The sequence below is a fragment of the Pseudophryne corroboree genome, unplaced genomic scaffold (genome assembly GCF_028390025.1).
Source record: "Pseudophryne corroboree isolate aPseCor3 unplaced genomic scaffold, aPseCor3.hap2 scaffold_129, whole genome shotgun sequence".
Lineage (NCBI taxonomy): Eukaryota > Metazoa > Chordata > Amphibia > Anura > Myobatrachidae > Pseudophryne > Pseudophryne corroboree.
In genome coordinates, this window is record NW_026967915.1 from 420,590 (window position 1) to 438,402 (window position 17,813).

Consider the following 17,813-nt stretch of genomic DNA (forward strand, 5'->3'; position numbering starts at 1 on the left):
ATACAATCAGTACAGTCATAAGAATTTAAAAAGAAAATCATTTTTGGTGATGAATGATGAGCAACAAAGGATCATGCATGCCAGATGGCACTTGAATAAGCTTTCCACAGTGATAGAAAAGTAAACAAAAAAACCACAACAATGTTATAATAAATGTCATTTTTAGCTTCTGTGGTCATGTTTTTGCAATCTAAACACTACAAGACTGTTGTACAGTTGAAGCAAGGATAAAATATCAACACTACTGATGATACAGCTGCTTTAATGAGTTCCACACCAGATGGGACTTGAACCCACAATCCCTGGCTTAGGAGGCCAGTGCCTTATCCATTAGGCCACTGGGGCTTACTGACTTTCTCATTCAAGACTGATAGGTTTTTAATAGTCAATTATTTATTTTTGAGAAAAAGTGAAGCTGTTTACTGTGTTCTTTGCATTACCAAGTCCAGCAAGAAATGTGCTGGTACTATCCAGAGCTGTCAGTATGGATTATCATGCTATATTGCAAAAAAACTATTTGATGCAACTGCTTTACCAACAGTGTGTTAATCTTTTCAATTGCTGTTTTGTTGGCTCACTGAAGGAAGATATGCAGTGCATTTGAACCAAAGCAGATGTGTGCTGACAACTTAAATTCACAATCATATTTGTGTTTTTTCTTTCTTTCTTTCTTTCTTTCTTTCTTTCTTTCTTTCTTTCTTTCTTTCTTTCTTCCATCCTTTGTAATATCATATTAAATATTAAGGTAGAAGATTATAATCAATGACTAATGACATAAGAAAAAGGAAAAAAACTGTAAACAAAACTGCTTCAGGTGAGACTTGAATTCACAACCTTGACATTGCTTAACAGCTACTGTCTTATAAGTACCACGCGCTGTCCAATTGCACCACTGGAGCACTGTGCAGCATAAAACAGTTATGCTAGATGTGGATTTTATTCAATACAATCAGTACAGTCATAAGAATTTAAAAAGAAAATCATTTTTGGTGATAAATGATGAGCAACAAAGGATCATGCATGCCAGATGGCACTTGAATAAGCTTTTCACAGTGATAGAAAAGTAAACAAAAAACCCACAACAATGTTATAATAAATGTCATTTTTTGCTTCTGTGGTCATGTTTTTGCAATCTAAACACTACAAGACTGTTGTACAGTTGAAGCAAGGATAAAGAATCAACTCTAGTGATGACACAGCTGCTTTAATGAGTTCCACCCCAGATGGGACTTGAACCCACAATCCCTGGCTTAGGAGGCCAGTGCCTTATCCATTAGGCCACTGGGGCTTACTGACTTTCTCATTCAAGACTGATATGTTTTTAATAGTCAATTATTTATTTTTGAGAAAAAGTGAAGCTGTTTACTGTGTTCTTTGCATTACCAAGTCCAGCAAGAAATGTGCTGGTACTATCCAGAGCTGTCAGTATGGATTATCATGCTCTATTACAAAAAAACTATTTGATGCAACTGCTTTACCAACAGTGTGTTAATCTTTTCAATTGCTGTTTTGTTGGCTGACTGAAGGAAGATATGCAGTGCATTTGAACCAAAGCAGATGTGTGCTGACAACTTAAATTTACAATCATATTTGTGTTTTTTCTTTCTTTCTTTCTTTCTTTCTTTCTTTCTTTCTTTCTTTCTTTCTTTCTTTCTTTCTTTCTTTCTTTCTTTCTTTCTTTCTTCCATCCTTTGTAATATCATATTAAATATTAAGGTAGAAGATTATAATCAATGACTAATGACATAAGAAAAAGGAAAAAAACTGTAAACAAAACTGCTTCAGGTGAGACTTGAATTCACAACCTTGACATTGCTCAACAGATACTGTCTTATAAGTACCACGCGCTGTCCAATTGCACCACTGGAGCACTTTGCAGTATAAAACAGTTATGCTAGATGTGGATTTTATTCAATACAATCAGTACAGTCATAAGAATTTAAAAAGAAAATCATTTTTGGTGATGAATGATGAGCAACAAAGGATCATGCATGGCAGATGGCACTTGAATAAGCTTTCCACAGTGATAGAAAAGTAAACAAAAAAACCACAACAATGTTATAATAAATGTCATTTTTAGCTTCTGTGGTCATGTTTTTGCAATCTAAACACTACAAGACTGTTGTACAGTTGAAGCAAGGATAACATATCAACTCTAGTGACGACACAGCTGCTTTAATGAGTTCCACCCCAGATGGGACTTGAACCCACAATCCCTGGCTTAGGAAGCCAGTGCCTTATCCATTAGGCCACTGGGGCTTACTGACTTTCTCATTCAAGACTGATAGGTTTTTAATAGTCAATTATTTATTTTTGAGAAAAAGTGAAGCTGTTTACTGTGTTCTTTGCATTACTAAGTCCAGCAAGAAATGTGCTGGTACTATCCAGAGCTGTCAGTATGGATTATCATGCTATATTGCAAAAAATCTATTTGATGCAACTGCTTTACCAACAGTGTGTTAATCTTTTCAATTGCTGTTTTGTTGGCTGACTGAAGGAAGATATGCAGTGCATTTGAACCAAAGCAGATGTGTGCTGACAACTTAAATTCACAATCATATTTGCGTTTTTTCTTTCTTTCTTTCTTTCTTTCTTTCTTTCTTTCTTTCTTTCTTTCTTTCTTTCTTTCTTTCTTTCTTTCTTTCTTTCTTCCATCCTTTGTAATATCATATTAAATATTAAGGTAGAAGATTATAATCAATGACTAATGACATAAGAAAAAGGAAAAAAACTGTAAACAAAACTGCTTCAGGTGAGACTTGAATTCACAACCTTGACATTGCTCAACAGATACTGTATTATAAGTACCACACGCTGTCCAATTGCACCACTGGAGCACTGTGTAGCATAAAACAGTTATGCTAGATGTGGATTTTATTCAATACAATCAGTACAGTCATAAGAATTTAAAAAGAAAATCATTTTTGGTGATGAATGATGAGCAACAAAGGATCATGCATGCCAGATGGCACTTGAATAAGCTTTTCACAGTGATAGAAATGTAAACAAAAAACCCACAACAATGTTATAATTAATGTCATTTTTAGCTTGTGTGGTCATGTTTTTGCAATCTAAACACTACAAGACTGTTGTACAGTTGAAGCAAGGATAAAGTATCAACTCTAGTGATGACACAGCTGCTTTAATGAGTTCCACCCCAGATGGGACTTGAACCCACAATCCCTGGCTTAGGAGGCCAGTGCCTTATCCATTAGGCCACTGGGGCTTACTAACTTTCTCATTCAAGACTGATATGTTTTTAATAGTCAATTATTTATTTTTGAGAAAAAGTGAAGCTGTTTACTGTGTTCTTTGCATTACCAAGTCCAGCAAGAAATGTGCTGGTACTATCCAGAGCTGTCAGTATGGATTATCATGCTCTATTGCAAAAAAACTATTTGATGCAACTGCTTTACCAACAGTGTGTTAATCTTTTCAATTGCTGTTTTGTTGGCTGACTGAAGGAAGATATGCAGTGCATTTGAACCAAAGCAGATGTGTGCTGACAACTTAAATTTACAATCATATTTGTGTTTTTTCTTTCTTTCTTTCTTTCTTTCTTTCTTTCTTTCTTTCTTTCTTTCTTTCTTCCATCCTTTGTAATATCATATTAAATATTAAGGTAGAAGATTATAATCAATGACTAATGACATAAGAAAAAGGAAAAAAACTGTAATCAAAACTGCTTCAGGTGAGACTTGAATTCACAACCTTGACATTGCTCAACAGATACTGTCTTATAAGTACCACGCGCTGTCCAATTGCACCACTGGAGCACTTTGCAGTATAAAACAGTTATGCTAGATGTGGATTTTATTCAATACAATCAGTACAGTCATAAGAATTTAAAAAGAAAATCATTTTTGGTGATGAATGATGAGCAACAAAGGATCATGCATGCCAGATGGCACTTGAATAAGCTTTCCACAGTGATAGAAAAGTAAACAAAAAAACCACAACAATGTTATAATAAATGTCATTTTTAGCTTCTGTGGTCATGTTTTTGCAATCTAAACTCTACAAGACTGTTGTACAGTTGAAGCAAGGATAACATATCAACTCTAGTGACGACACAGCTGCTTTAATGAGTTCCACCCCAGATGGGACTTGAACCCACAATCCCTGGCATAGGAAGCCAGTGCCTTATCCATTAGGCCACTGGGGCTTACTGACTTTCTCATTCAAGACTGATAGGTTTTTAATAGTCAATTATTTATTTTTGAGAAAAAGTGAAGCTGTTTACTGTGTTCTTTGCATTACCAAGTCCAGCAAGAAATGTGCTGGTTCTATCCAGAGCTGTCAGTATGGATTATCATGCTATATTGCAAAAAATCTATTTGATGCAACTGCTTTACCAACAGTGTGTTAATCTTTTCAATTGCTGTTTTGTTGGCTGACTGAAGGAAGATATGCAGTGCATTTGAACCAAAGCAGATGTGTGCTGACAACTTAAATTCACAATCATATTTGCGTTTTTTCTTTCTTTCTTTCTTTCTTTCTTTCTTTCTTTCTTTCTTTCTTTCTTTCTTTCTTTCTTTCTTTCTTTCTTTCTTTCTTCCATCCTTTGTAATATCATATTAAATATTAAGGTAGCAGATTATAATCAATGACTAATGACATAGGAAAAAGGAAAAAAACTGTAAACAAAACTGCTTCAGGTGAGACTTGAATTCACAACCTTGACATTGCTCAACAGATAATGTCTTATAAGTACCACGCGCTGTCCAATTGCACCACTGGAGCACTGTGCAGCATAAAACAGTTATGCTAGATGTGGATTTTATTCAATACAATCAGTACAGTCATAAGAATTTAAAAAGAAAATCATTTTTGGTGATGAATGATGAGCAACAAAGGATCATGCATGCCAGATGGCACTTGAATAAGCTTTTCACAGTGATAGAAAAGTAAACAAAAAACCCACAACAATGTTATAATAAATGTCATTTTTCGCAATCTAAACACTACAAGACTGTTGTACAGTTGAAGCAAGGATAAAGTATCAACTCTAGTGACGACACAGCTGCTTTAATGAGTTCCACCCCAGATGGGACTTGAACCCACAATCCCTGGCTTAGGAGGCCAGTGCCTTATCCATTAGGCCACTGGGGCTTACTGACTTTCTCATTCAAGACTGATAGGTTTTTAATAGTCAATTATTTATTTTTGAGAAAAAGTGAAGCTGTTTACTGTGTTCTTTGCATTACCAAGTCCAGCAAGAAATGTGCTGGTACTATCCAGAGCTGTCAGTATGGATTATCATGCTCTATTGCAAAAAAACTATTTGATGCAACTGCTTTACCAACAGTGTGTTAATCTTTTCAATTGCTGTTTTGTTGGCTGACTGAAGGAAGATATGCAGTGCATTTGAACCAAAGCAGATGTGTGCTGACAACTTAAATTTACAATCATATTTGTGTTTTTTCTTTCTTTCTTTCTTTCTTTCTTTCTTTCTTTCTTTCTTTCTTTCTTTCTTTCTTTCTTTCTTTCTTTCTTTCTTTCTTTCTTTCTTTCTTTCTTTCTTTCTTTCTTTCTTTCTTCCATCCTTTGTAATATCATATTAAATATTAAGGTAGAAGATTATAATCAATGACTAATGACATAAGAAAAAGGAAAACAACTGTAAACAAAACTGCTTCAGGTGAGACTTGAATTCACAACCTTGACATTGCTCAACAGATACTGTCTTATAAGTACCACGCGCTGTCCAATTGCACCACTGGAGCACTTTGCAGCATAAAACAGTTATGCTAGATGTGGATTTTATTCAATACAATCAGTACAGTCATAAGAATTTAAAAAGAAAATCATTTTTGGTGATGAATGATGAGCAACAAAGGATCATGCAGGCCAGATGGCACTTGAATAAGCTTTCCACAGTGATAGAAAAGTAAACAAAAAAACCACAACAATGTTATAATAAATGTAATTTTTAGCTTCTGTGGTCATGTTTTTGCAATCTAAACACTACAAGACTGTTGTACAGTTGAAGCAAGGATAAAATATCAACTCTAGTGACGACACAGCTGCTTTAATGAGTTCCACCCCAGATGGGACTTGAACCCACAATCCCTGGCTTAGGAGGCCAGTGCCTTATCCATTAGGCCACTGGGGCTTACTGACTTTCTCATTCAAGACTGATATGTTTTTAATAGTCAATTATTTATTTTTGAGAAAAAGTTAACCTGTTTACTGTGTTCTTTGCATTACCAAGTCCAGCAAGAAATGTGCTGGTACTATCCAGAGCTGTCAGTATGGATTATCATGCTCTATTGCAAAAAAACTATTTGATGCAACTGCTTTACCAACAGTGTGTTAATCTTTTCAATTGCTGTTTTGTTGGCTGACTGAAGGAAGATATGCAGTGCATTTGAACCAAAGCAGATGTGTGCTGACAACTTAAATTTACAATCATATTTGTGTTTTTTCTTTCTTTCTTTCTTTCTTTCTTTCTTTCTTTCTTTCTTTCTTTCTTTCTTTCTTTCTTTCTTTCTTTCTTTCTTTCTTTCTTTCTTTCTTCCATCCTTTGTAATATCATATTAAATATTAAGGTAGAAGATTATAATCAATGACTAATGACATAAGAAAAAGGAAAAAAACTGTAAACAAAACTGCTTCAGGTGAGACTTGAATTCACAACATTGACATTGCTCAACAGATACTGTCTTATAAGTACCACGCGCTGTCCAATTGCACCACTGGAGCACTTTGCAGCATAAAACAGTTATGCTAGATGTGGATTTTATTCAATACAATCAGTACAGTCATAAGAATTTAAAAAGAAAATCATTTTTGGTGATGAATGATGAGCAACAAAGGATCATGCAGGCCAGATGGCACTTGAATAAGCTTTCCACAGTGATAGAAAAGTAAACAAAAAAACCACAACAATGTTATAATAAATGTAATTTTTAGCTTCTGTGGTCATGTTTTTGCAATCTAAACACTACAAGACTGTTGTACAGTTGAAGCAAGGATAAAATATCAACTCTAGTGACGACACAGCTGCTTTAATGAGTTCCACCCCAGATGGGACTTGAAACCACAATCCCTGGCTTAGGAGGCCAGTGCCTTATCCATTAGGCCACTGGGGCTTACTGACTTTCTCATTCAAGACTGATATGTTTTTAATAGTCAATTATTTATTTTTGAGATAAAGTTAACCTGTTTACTGTGTTCTTTGCATTACCAAGTCCAGCAAGAAATGTGCTGGTACTATCCAGAGCTGTCAGTATGGATTATCATGCTCTATTGCAAAAAAACTATTTGATGCAACTGCTTTACCAACAGTGTGTTAATCTTTTCAATTGCTATTTTGTTGGCTGACTGAAGGAAGATATGCAGTGCATTTGAACCAAAGCAGATGTGTGCTGACAACTTAAATTTACAATCATATTTGTGTTTTTTCTTTCTTTCTTTCTTTCTTTCTTTCTTTCTTTCTTTCTTTCTTTCTTTCTTCCATCCTTTGTAATATCATATTAAATATTAAGGTAGAAGATTATAATCAATGACTAATGACATAAGAAAAAGGAAAAAAACTGTAAACAAAACTGCTTCAGGTGAGACTTGAATTCACAACCTTGACATTGCTCAACAGATACTGTCTTATAAGTACCACGCGCTGTCCAATTGCACCACTGGAGCACTGTGCAGCATAAAACAGTTATGCTAGATGTGGATTTTATTCAATACAATCAGTACAGTCATAAGAATTTAAAAAGAAAATCATTTTTGGTGATGAATGATGAGCAACAAAGGATCATGCATGCCAGATGGCATTTGAATATGCTTTTCACAGTGATAGAAAAGTAAACAAAAAACCCACAACAATGTTATAATAAATGTCATTTTTAGCTTCTGTGGTCATGTTTTTGCAATCTAAACACTACAAGACTGTTGTACAGTTGAAGCAAGGATAAAGTATCAACTCTAGTGATGACACAGCTGCTTTAATGAGCTCCACCCCAGATGGGACTTGAACCCACAATCCCTGGCTTAGGAGGCCAGTGCCTTATCCATTAGGCCACTGGGGCTTACTGACTTTCTCATTCAAGACTGATATGTTTTTAATAGTCAATTATTTATTTTTGAGAAAAAGTGAAGCTGTTTACTGTGTTCTTTGCATTACAAAGTCCAGCAAGAAATGTGCTGGTACTATCCAGAGCTGTCAGTATGGATTATCATGCTCTATTGCAAAAAAACTATTTGATGCAACTGCTTTACCAACAGTGTGTTAATCTTTTCAATTGCTGTTTTGTTGGCTGACTGAAGGAAGATATGCAGTGCATTTGAACCAAAGCAGATGTGTGCTGACAACTTAAATTTACAATCATATTTGTGTTTTTTCTTTCTTTCTTTCTTTCTTTCTTTCTTTCTTTCTTTCTTTCTTTCTTTCTTTCTTTCTTTCTTTCTTTCTTTCTTTCTTTCTTTCTTTCTTTCTTTCTTCCATCCTTTGTAATATCATATTAAATATTAAGGTAGAAGATTATAATCAATGACTAATGACATAAGAAAAAGAAAAAAAACTGTAAACAAAACTGCTTCAGGTGAGACTTGAATTCACAACATTGACATTGCTCAACAGATACTGTCTTATAAGTACCACGCGCTGTCCAATTGCACCACTGGAGCACTTTGCAGCATAAAACAGTTATGCTAGATGTGGATTTTATTCAATACAATCAGTACAGTCATAAGAATTTAAAAAGAAAATCATTTTTGGTGATGAATGATGAGCAACAAAGGATCATGCAGGCCAGATGGCACTTGAATAAGCTTTCCACAGTGATAGAAAAGTAAACAAAAAAACCACAACAATGTTATAATAAATGTAATTTTTAGCTTCTGTGGTCATGTTTTTGCAATCTAAACACTACAAGACTGTTGTACAGTTGAAGCAAGGATAAAATATCAACTCTAGTGACGACACAGCTGCTTTAATGAGTTCCACCCCAGATGGGACTTGAACCCACAATCCCTGGCTTAGGAGGCCAGTGCCTTATCCATTAGGCCACTGGGGCTTACTGACTTTCTCATTCAAGACTGATATGTTTTTAATAGTCAATTATTTATTTTTGAGATAAAGTTAACCTGTTTACTGTGTTCTTTGCATTACCAAGTCCAGCAAGAAATGTGCTGGTACTATCCAGAGCTGTCAGTATGGATTATCATGCTCTATTGCAAAAAAACTATTTGATGCAACTGCTTTACCAACAGTGTGTTAATCTTTTCAATTGCTATTTTGTTGGCTGACTGAAGGAAGATATGCAGTGCATTTGAACCAAAGCAGATGTGTGCTGACAACTTAAATTTACAATCATATTTGTGTTTTTTCTTTCTTTCTTTCTTTCTTTCTTTCTTTCTTTCTTTCTTTCTTTCTTTCTTTCTTTCTTTCTTTCTTTCTTTCTTTCTTTCTTTCTTTCTTCCATCCTTTGTAATATCATATTAAATATTAAGGTAGAAGATTATAATCAATGACTAATGACATAAGAAAAAGGAAAAAAACTGTAAACAAAACTGCTACAGGTGAGACTTGAATTCACAACCTTGACATTGCTCAACAGATACTGTCTTATAAGTACCACGCGCTGTCCAATTGCACCACTGGAGCACTGTGTAGCATAAAACAGTTATGCTAGATGTGGATTTTATTCAATACAATCAGTACAGTCATAAGAATTTAAAAAGAAAATCATTTTTGGTGATGAATGATGAGCAACAAAGGATCATGCATGCCAGATGGCATTTGAATATGCTTTTCACAGTGATAGAAAAGTAAACAAAAAACCCACAACAATGTTATAATAAATGTCATTTTTAGCTTCTGTGGTCATGTTTTTGCAATCTAAACACTACAAGACTGTTGTACAGTTGAAGCAAGGATAAAGTATCAACTCTAGTGATGACACAGCTGCTTTAATGAGTTCCACCCCAGATGGGACTTGAACCCACAATCCCTGGCTTAGGAGGCCAGTGCCTTATCCATTAGGCCACTGGGGCTTACTGACTTTCTCATTCAAGACTGATATGTTTTTAATAGTCAATTATTTATTTTTGAGAAAAAGTGAAGCTGTTTACTGTGTTCTTTGCATTACCAAGTCCAGCAAGAAATGTGCTGGTACTATCCAGAGCTGTCAGTATGGATTATCATGCTCTATTGCAAAAAAACTATTTGATGCAACTGCTTTACCAACAGTGTGTTAATCTTTTCAATTGCTGTTTTGTTGGCTGACTGAAGGAAGATATGCAGTGCATTTGAACCAAAGCAGATGTGTGCTGACAACTTAAATTTACAATCATATTTGTGTTTTTTCTTTCTTTCTTTCTTTCTTTCTTTCTTTCTTTCTTTCTTTCTTTCTTTCTTCCATCCTTTGTAATATCATATTAAATATTAAGGTAGAAGATTATAATCAATGACTAATGACATAAGAAAAAGAAAAAAAACTGTAAACAAAACTGCTTCAGGTGAGACTTGAATTCACAACCTTGACATTGCTCAACAGATACTGTCTTATAAGTACCACGCGCTGTCCAATTGCACCACTGGAGCACTGTGCAGCATAAAACAGTTATGCTAGATGTGGATTTGATTCAATACAATCAGTACAGTCATAAGAATTTAAAAAGAAAATCATTTTTGGTGATGAATGATGAGCAACAAAGGATCATGCAGGCCAGATGGCACTTGAATAAGCTTTCCACAGTGATAGAAAAGTAAACAAAAAAACCACAACAATGTTATAATAAATGTAATTTTTAGCTTCTGTGGTCATGTTTTTGCAATCTAAACACTACAAGACTGTTGTACAGTTGAAGCAAGGATAAAATATCAACTCTAGTGACGACACAGCTGCTTTAATGAGTTCCACCCCAGATGGGACTTGAACCCACAATCCCTGGCTTAGGAGGCCAGTGCCTTATCCATTAGGCCACTGGGGCTTACTGACTTTCTCATTCAAGACTGATATGTTTTTAATAGTCAATTATTTATTTTTGAGAAAGAGTTAACCTGTTTACTGTGTTCTTTGCATTACCAAGTCCAGCAAGAAATGTGCTGGTACTATCCAGAGCTGTCAGTATGGATTATCATGCTCTATTGCAAAAAAACTATTTCTTGCAACTGCTTTACCAACAGTGTGTTAATCTTTTCAATTGCTGTTTTGTTGGCTGACTGAAGGAAGATATGCAGTGCATTTGAACCAAAGCAGATGTGTGCTGACAACTTAAATTTACAATCATATTTGTGTTTTTTCTTTCTTTCTTTCTTTCTTTCTTTCTTTCTTTCTTTCTTTCTTTCTTTCTTCCATCCTTTGTAATATCATATTAAATATTAAGGTAGAAGATTATAATCAATGACTAATGACATAAGAAAAAGGAAAAAAACTGTAAACAAAACTGCTTCAGGTGAGACTTGAATTCACAACATTGACATTGCTCAACAGATACTGTCTTATAAGTACCACGCGCTGTCCAATTGCACCACTGGAGCACTTTGCAGCATAAAACAGTTATGCTAGATGTGGATTTTATTCAATACAATCAGTACAGTCATAAGAATTTAAAAAGAAAATCATTTTTGGTGATGAATGATGAGCAACAAAGGATCATGCAGGCCAGATGGCACTTGAATAAGCTTTCCACAGTGATAGAAAAGTAAACAAAAATACCACAACAATGTTATAATAAATGTAATTTTTAGCTTCTGTGGTCATGTTTTTGCAATCTAAACACTACAAGACTGTTGTACAGTTGAAGCAAGGATAAAATATCAACTCTAGTGACGACACAGCTGCTTTAATGAGTTCCACCCCAGATGGGACTTGAACCCACAATCCCTGGCTTAGGAGGCCAGTGCCTTATCCATTAGGCCACTGGGGCTTTCTTTTTTTCTTTCTTTCTTTCTTTCTTTCTTTCTTTCTTTCTTTCTTTCTTTCTTTCTTTCTTTCTTTCTTTCTTTCTTTCTTTCTTTCTTTCTTTCTTTCTTTCTTTCTTTCTTTCTTTCTTTCTTTCTTTCTTTCTTTCTTTCTTTCTTTCTTCCATCCTTTGTAATATCATATTAAATATTAAGGTAGAAGATTATAATCAATGACTAATGACATAAGAAAAAGGAAAAAAACTGTAAACAAAACTGCTTCAGGTGAGACTTGAATTCACAACCTTGACATTGCTCAACAGATACTGTCTTATAAGTACCACACGCTGTCCAATTGCACCACTGGAGCACTTTGCAGCATAAAACAGTTATGCTAGATGTGGATTTTATTCAATACAATCAGTACAGTCATAAGAATTTAAAAAGAAAATCATTTTTGGTGATGAATGATGAGCAACAAAGGATCATGCATGCCAGATGGCACTTGAATAAGCTTTTCACAGTGATAGAAAAGTAAACAAAAAACCCACAACAATGTTATAATAAATGTCATTTTTCGCTTCTGTGGTCATGTTTTTGCAATCTAAACACTACAAGACTGTTGTACAGTTGAAGCAAGGATAAAGTATCAACTCTAGTGACGACACAGCTGCTTTAATGAGCTCCACCCCAGATGGGACTTGAACCCACAATCCCTGGCTTAGGAGGCCAGTGCCTTATCCATTAGGCCACTGGGGCTTACTGACTTTCTCATTCAAGACTGATAGGTTTTTAATAGTCAATTATTTATTTTTGAGAAAAAGTGAAGCTGTTTACTGTGTTCTTTGCATTACCAAGTCCAGCAAGAAATGTGCTGGTACTATCCAGAGCTGTCAGTATGGATTATCATGCTCTATTGCAAAAAAACTATTTGATGCAACTGCTTTACCAACAGTGTGTTAATCTTTTCAATTGCTGTTTTGTTGGCTGACTGAAGGAAGATATGCAGTGCATTTGAACCAAAGCAGATGTGTGCTGACAACTTAAATTTACAATCATATTTGTGTTTTTTCTTTCTTTCTTTCTTTCTTTCTTTCTTTCTTTCTTTCTTTCTTTCTTTCTTTCTTTCTTCCATCCTTTGTAATATCATATTAAATATTAAGGTAGAAGATTATAATCAATGACTAATGACATAAGAAAAAGGAAAAAAACTGTAAACAAAACTGCTTCAGGTGAGACTTGAATTCACAACATTGACATTGCTCAACAGATACTGTCTTATAAGTACCACGCGCTGTCCAATTGCACCACTGGAGCACTTTGCAGCATAAAACAGTTATGCTAGATGTGGATTTTATTCAATACAATCAGTACAGTCATAAGAATTTAAAAAGAAAATCATTTTTGGTGATGAATGATGAGCAACAAAGGATCATGCAGGCCAGATGGCACTTGAATAAGCTTTCCACAGTGATAGAAAAGTAAACAAAAAAACCACAACAATGTTATAATAAATGTAATTTTTAGCTTCTGTGGTCATGTTTTTGCAATCTAAACACTACAAGACTGTTGTACAGTTGAAGCAAGGATAAAGTATCAACTCTAGTGACGACACAGCTGCTTTAATGAGTTCCACCCCAGATGGGACTTGAACCCACAATCCCTGGCTTAGGAGGCCAGTGCCTTATCCATTAGGCCACTGGGGCTTTCTTTTTTTCTTTCTTTCTTTCTTTCTTTCTTTCTTTCTTTCTTTCTTTCTTTCTTTCTTTCTTTCTTTCTTTCTTTCTTTCTTTCTTTCTTTCTTTCTTTCTTTCTTTCTTTCTTTCTTTCTTTCTTTCTTTCTTTCTTTCTTTCTTTCTTTCTTTCTTTCTTCCATCCTTTGTAATATCATATTAAATATTAAGGTAGAAGATTATAATCAATGACTAATGACATAAGAAAAAGGAAAAAAACTGTAAACAAAACTGCTTCAGGTGAGACTTGAATTCACAACCTTGACATTGCTCAACAGATACTGTCTTATAAGTACCACACGCTGTCCAATTGCACCACTGGAGCACTTTGCAGCATAAAACAGTTATGCTAGATGTGGATTTGATTCAATACAATCAGTACAGTCATAAGAATTTAAAAAGAAAATCATTTTTGGTGATGAATGATGAGCAACAAAGGATCATGCATGCCAGATGGCACTTGAATAAGCTTTTCACAGTGATAGAAAAGTAAACAAAAAACCCACAACAATGTTATAATAAATGTCATTTTTCGCTTCTGTGGTCATGTTTTTGCAATCTAAACACTACAAGACTGTTGTACAGTTGAAGCAAGGATAAAGTATCAACTCTAGTGACGACACAGCTGCTTTAATGAGCTCCACCCCAGATGGGACTTGAACCCACAATCCCTGGCTTAGGAGGCCAGTGCCTTATCCATTAGGCCACTGGGGCTTACTGACTTTCTCATTCAAGACTGATAGGTTTTTAATAGTCAATTATTTATTTTTGAGAAAAAGTGAAGCTGTTTACTGTGTTCTTTGCATTACCAAGTCCAGCAAGAAATGTGCTGGTACTATCCAGAGCTGTCAGTATGGATTATCATGCTCTATTGCAAAAAAACTATTTGATGCAACTGCTTTACCAACAGTGTGTTAATCTTTTCAATTGCTGTTTTGTTGGCTGACTGAAGGAAGATATGCAGTGCATTTGAACCAAAGCAGATGTGTGCTGACAACTTAAATTTACAATCATATTTGTGTTTTTTCTTTCTTTCTTTCTTTCTTTCTTTCTTTCTTTCTTTCTTTCTTTCTTTCTTTCTTTCTTTCTTTCTTTCTTTCTTTCTTCCATCCTTTGTAATATCATATTAAATATTAAGGTAGAAGATTATAATCAATGACTAATGACATAAGAAAAAGGAAAAAAAACTGTAAACAAAACTGCTTCAGGTGAGACTTGAATTCACAACATTGACATTGCTCAACAGATACTGTCTTATAAGTACCACGCGCTGTCCAATTGCACCACTGGAGCACTTTGCAGCATAAAACAGTTATGCTAGATGTGGATTTTATTCAATACAATCAGTACAGTCATAAGAATTTAAAAAGAAAATCATTTTTGGTGATGAATGATGAGCAACAAAGGATCATGCAGGCCAGATGGCACTTGAATAAGCTTTCCACAGTGATAGAAAAGTAAACAAAAAAACCACAACAATGTTATAATAAATGTAATTTTTAGCTTCTGTGGTCATGTTTTTGCAATCTAAACACTACAAGACTGTTGTACAGTTGAAGCAAGGATAAAATATCAACTCTAGTGACGACACAGCTGCTTTAATGAGTTCCACCCCAGATGGGACTTGAACCCACAATCCCTGGCTTAGGAGGCCAGTGCCTTATCCATTAGGCCACTGGGGCTTACTGACTTTCTCATTCAAGACTGATATGTTTTTAATAGTCAATTATTTATTTTTGAGATAAAGTTAACCTGTTTACTGTGTTCTTTGCATTACCAAGTCCAGCAAGAAATGTGCTGGTACTATCCAGAGCTGTCAGTATGGATTATCATGCTCTATTGCAAAAAAACTATTTGATGCAACTGCTTTACCAACAGTGTGTTAATCTTTTCAATTGCTATTTTGTTGGCTGACTGAAGGAAGATATGCAGTGCATTTGAACCAAAGCAGATGTGTGCTGACAACTTAAATTTACAATCATATTTGTGTTTTTTCTTTCTTTCTTTCTTTCTTTCTTTCTTTCTTTCTTTCTTTCTTTCTTTCTTTCTTTCTTTCTTTCTTCCATCCTTTGTAATATCATATTAAATATTAAGGTAGAAGATTATAATCAATGACTAATGACATAAGAAAAAGGAAAAAAACTGTAAACAAAACTGCTTCAGGTGAGACTTGAATTCACAACCTTGACATTGCTCAACAGATACTGTCTTATAAGTACCACGCGCTGTCCAATTGCACCACTGGAGCACTGTGCAGCATAAAACAGTTATGCTAGATGTGGATTTTATTCAATACAATCAGTACAGTCATAAGAATTTAAAAAGAAAATCATTTTTGGTGATGAATGATGAGCAACAAAGGATCATGCATGCCAGATGGCATTTGAATATGCTTTTCACAGTGATAGAAAAGTAAACAAAAAACCCACAACAATGTTATAATAAATGTCATTTTTAGCTTCTGTGGTCATGTTTTTGCAATCTAAACACTACAAGACTGTTGTACAGTTGAAGCAAGGATAAAGTATCAACTCTAGTGATGACACAGCTGCTTTAATGAGTTCCACCCCAGATGGGACTTGAACCCACAATCCCTGGCTTAGGAGGCCAGTGCCTTATCCATTAGGCCACTGGGGCTTACTGACTTTCTCATTCAAGACTGATATGTTTTTAATAGTCAATTATTTATTTTTGAGAAAAAGTGAAGCTGTTTACTGTGTTCTTTGCATTACCAAGTCCAGCAAGAAATGTGCTGGTACTATCCAGAGCTGTCAGTATGGATTATCATGCTCTATTGCAAAAAAACTATTTGATGCAACTGCTTTACCAACAGTGTGTTAATCTTTTCAATTGCTGTTTTGTTGGCTGACTGAAGGAAGATATGCAGTGCATTTGAACCAAAGCAGATGTGTGCTGACAACTTAAATTTACAATCATATTTGTGTTTTTTCTTTCTTTCTTTCTTTCTTTCTTTCTTTCTTTCTTTCTTCCATCCTTTGTAATATCATATTAAATATTAAGGTAGAAGATTATAATCAATGACTAATGACATAAGAAAAAGAAAAAAAACTGTAAACAAAACTGCTTCAGGTGAGACTTGAATTCACAACCTTGACATTGCTCAACAGATATTGTCTTATAAGTACCACGCGCTGTCCAATTGCACCACTGGAGCACTGTGCAGCATAAAACAGTTATGCTAGATGTGGATTTGATTCAATACAATCAGTACAGTCATAAGAATTTAAAAAGAAAATCATTTTTGGTGATGAATGATGAGCAACAAAGGATCATGCAGGCCAGATGGCACTTGAATAAGCTTTCCACAGTGATAGAAAAGTAAACAAAAAAACCACAACAATGTTATAATAAATGTAATTTTTAGCTTCTGTGGTCATGTTTTTGCAATCTAAACACTACAAGACTGTTGTACAGTTGAAGCAAGGATAAAATATCAACTCTAGTGACGACACAGCTGCTTTAATGAGTTCCACCCCAGATGGGACTTGAACCCACAATCCCTGGCTTAGGAGGCCAGTGCCTTATCCATTAGGCCACTGGGGCTTACTGACTTTCTCATTCAAGACTGATATGTTTTTAATAGTCAATTATTTATTTTTGAGAAAGAGTTAACCTGTTTACTGTGTTCTTTGCATTACCAAGTCCAGCAAGAAATGTGCTGGTACTATCCAGAGCTGTCAGTATGGATTATCATGCTCTATTGCAAAAAAACTATTTCTTGCAACTGCTTTACCAACAGTGTGTTAATCTTTTCAATTGCTGTTTTGTTGGCTGACTGAAGGAAGATATGCAGTGCATTTGAACCAAAGCAGATGTGTGCTGACAACTTAAATTTACAATCATATTTGTGTTTTTTCTTTCTTTCTTTCTTTCTTTCTTTCTTTCTTTCTTTCTTTCTTTCTTTCTTTCTTTCTTTCTTTCTTTCTTTCTTTCTTTCTTTCTTCCATCCTTTGTAATATCATATTAAATATTAAGGTAGAAGATTATAATCAATGACTAATGACATAAGAAAAAGGGAAAAAACTGTAAACAAAACTGCTTCAGGTGAGACTTGAATTCACAACATTGACATTGCTCAACAGATACTGTCTTATAAGTACCACGCGCTGTCCAATTGCACCACTGGAGCACTTTGCAGCATAAAACAGTTATGCTAGATGTGGATTTTATTCAATACAATCAGTACAGTCATAAGAATTTAAAAAGAA

General features: G+C 34.8%; 19 non-coding genes across 19 annotated transcripts; all 19 read right to left on the reverse strand.

Moving 5' to 3' along the window:
* Positions 1–272: 272 nt before the first annotated feature.
* On the reverse strand, positions 273–345 carry TRNAR-CCU (transfer RNA arginine (anticodon CCU)). Its single transcript has one exon. It is a non-coding gene; the product is annotated as a tRNA-Arg (tRNA).
* Positions 346–1,215: 870 nt separating this feature from the next.
* Positions 1,216–1,288, reverse strand: TRNAR-CCU (transfer RNA arginine (anticodon CCU)). The gene has a single exon. It is a non-coding gene; the product is annotated as a tRNA-Arg (tRNA).
* An 898-nt stretch (positions 1,289–2,186) lies between these two features.
* Positions 2,187–2,259, reverse strand: TRNAR-CCU (transfer RNA arginine (anticodon CCU)). The gene has a single exon. It is a non-coding gene; the product is annotated as a tRNA-Arg (tRNA).
* An 894-nt stretch (positions 2,260–3,153) lies between these two features.
* On the reverse strand, positions 3,154–3,226 carry TRNAR-CCU (transfer RNA arginine (anticodon CCU)). Its single transcript has one exon. It is a non-coding gene; the product is annotated as a tRNA-Arg (tRNA).
* An 866-nt stretch (positions 3,227–4,092) lies between these two features.
* Positions 4,093–4,165, reverse strand: TRNAR-CCU (transfer RNA arginine (anticodon CCU)). Its single transcript has one exon. It is a non-coding gene; the product is annotated as a tRNA-Arg (tRNA).
* An 874-nt stretch (positions 4,166–5,039) lies between these two features.
* On the reverse strand, positions 5,040–5,112 carry TRNAR-CCU (transfer RNA arginine (anticodon CCU)). The gene has a single exon. It is a non-coding gene; the product is annotated as a tRNA-Arg (tRNA).
* Positions 5,113–6,042: 930 nt separating this feature from the next.
* TRNAR-CCU (transfer RNA arginine (anticodon CCU)) lies at positions 6,043–6,115 on the reverse strand. Its single transcript has one exon. It is a non-coding gene; the product is annotated as a tRNA-Arg (tRNA).
* A 906-nt stretch (positions 6,116–7,021) lies between these two features.
* On the reverse strand, positions 7,022–7,094 carry TRNAR-CCU (transfer RNA arginine (anticodon CCU)). Its single transcript has one exon. It is a non-coding gene; the product is annotated as a tRNA-Arg (tRNA).
* Positions 7,095–7,960: 866 nt separating this feature from the next.
* TRNAR-CCU (transfer RNA arginine (anticodon CCU)) lies at positions 7,961–8,033 on the reverse strand. The gene has a single exon. It is a non-coding gene; the product is annotated as a tRNA-Arg (tRNA).
* Positions 8,034–8,947: 914 nt separating this feature from the next.
* TRNAR-CCU (transfer RNA arginine (anticodon CCU)) lies at positions 8,948–9,020 on the reverse strand. The gene has a single exon. It is a non-coding gene; the product is annotated as a tRNA-Arg (tRNA).
* Positions 9,021–9,926: 906 nt separating this feature from the next.
* TRNAR-CCU (transfer RNA arginine (anticodon CCU)) lies at positions 9,927–9,999 on the reverse strand. The gene has a single exon. It is a non-coding gene; the product is annotated as a tRNA-Arg (tRNA).
* Positions 10,000–10,865: 866 nt separating this feature from the next.
* On the reverse strand, positions 10,866–10,938 carry TRNAR-CCU (transfer RNA arginine (anticodon CCU)). Its single transcript has one exon. It is a non-coding gene; the product is annotated as a tRNA-Arg (tRNA).
* An 866-nt stretch (positions 10,939–11,804) lies between these two features.
* TRNAR-CCU (transfer RNA arginine (anticodon CCU)) lies at positions 11,805–11,877 on the reverse strand. The gene has a single exon. It is a non-coding gene; the product is annotated as a tRNA-Arg (tRNA).
* Positions 11,878–12,537: 660 nt separating this feature from the next.
* TRNAR-CCU (transfer RNA arginine (anticodon CCU)) lies at positions 12,538–12,610 on the reverse strand. The gene has a single exon. It is a non-coding gene; the product is annotated as a tRNA-Arg (tRNA).
* Positions 12,611–13,484: 874 nt separating this feature from the next.
* Positions 13,485–13,557, reverse strand: TRNAR-CCU (transfer RNA arginine (anticodon CCU)). Its single transcript has one exon. It is a non-coding gene; the product is annotated as a tRNA-Arg (tRNA).
* A 668-nt stretch (positions 13,558–14,225) lies between these two features.
* Positions 14,226–14,298, reverse strand: TRNAR-CCU (transfer RNA arginine (anticodon CCU)). The gene has a single exon. It is a non-coding gene; the product is annotated as a tRNA-Arg (tRNA).
* An 895-nt stretch (positions 14,299–15,193) lies between these two features.
* On the reverse strand, positions 15,194–15,266 carry TRNAR-CCU (transfer RNA arginine (anticodon CCU)). Its single transcript has one exon. It is a non-coding gene; the product is annotated as a tRNA-Arg (tRNA).
* An 882-nt stretch (positions 15,267–16,148) lies between these two features.
* Positions 16,149–16,221, reverse strand: TRNAR-CCU (transfer RNA arginine (anticodon CCU)). The gene has a single exon. It is a non-coding gene; the product is annotated as a tRNA-Arg (tRNA).
* Positions 16,222–17,075: 854 nt separating this feature from the next.
* On the reverse strand, positions 17,076–17,148 carry TRNAR-CCU (transfer RNA arginine (anticodon CCU)). The gene has a single exon. It is a non-coding gene; the product is annotated as a tRNA-Arg (tRNA).
* Between the last annotated feature and the right edge of the window lie 665 nt (positions 17,149–17,813).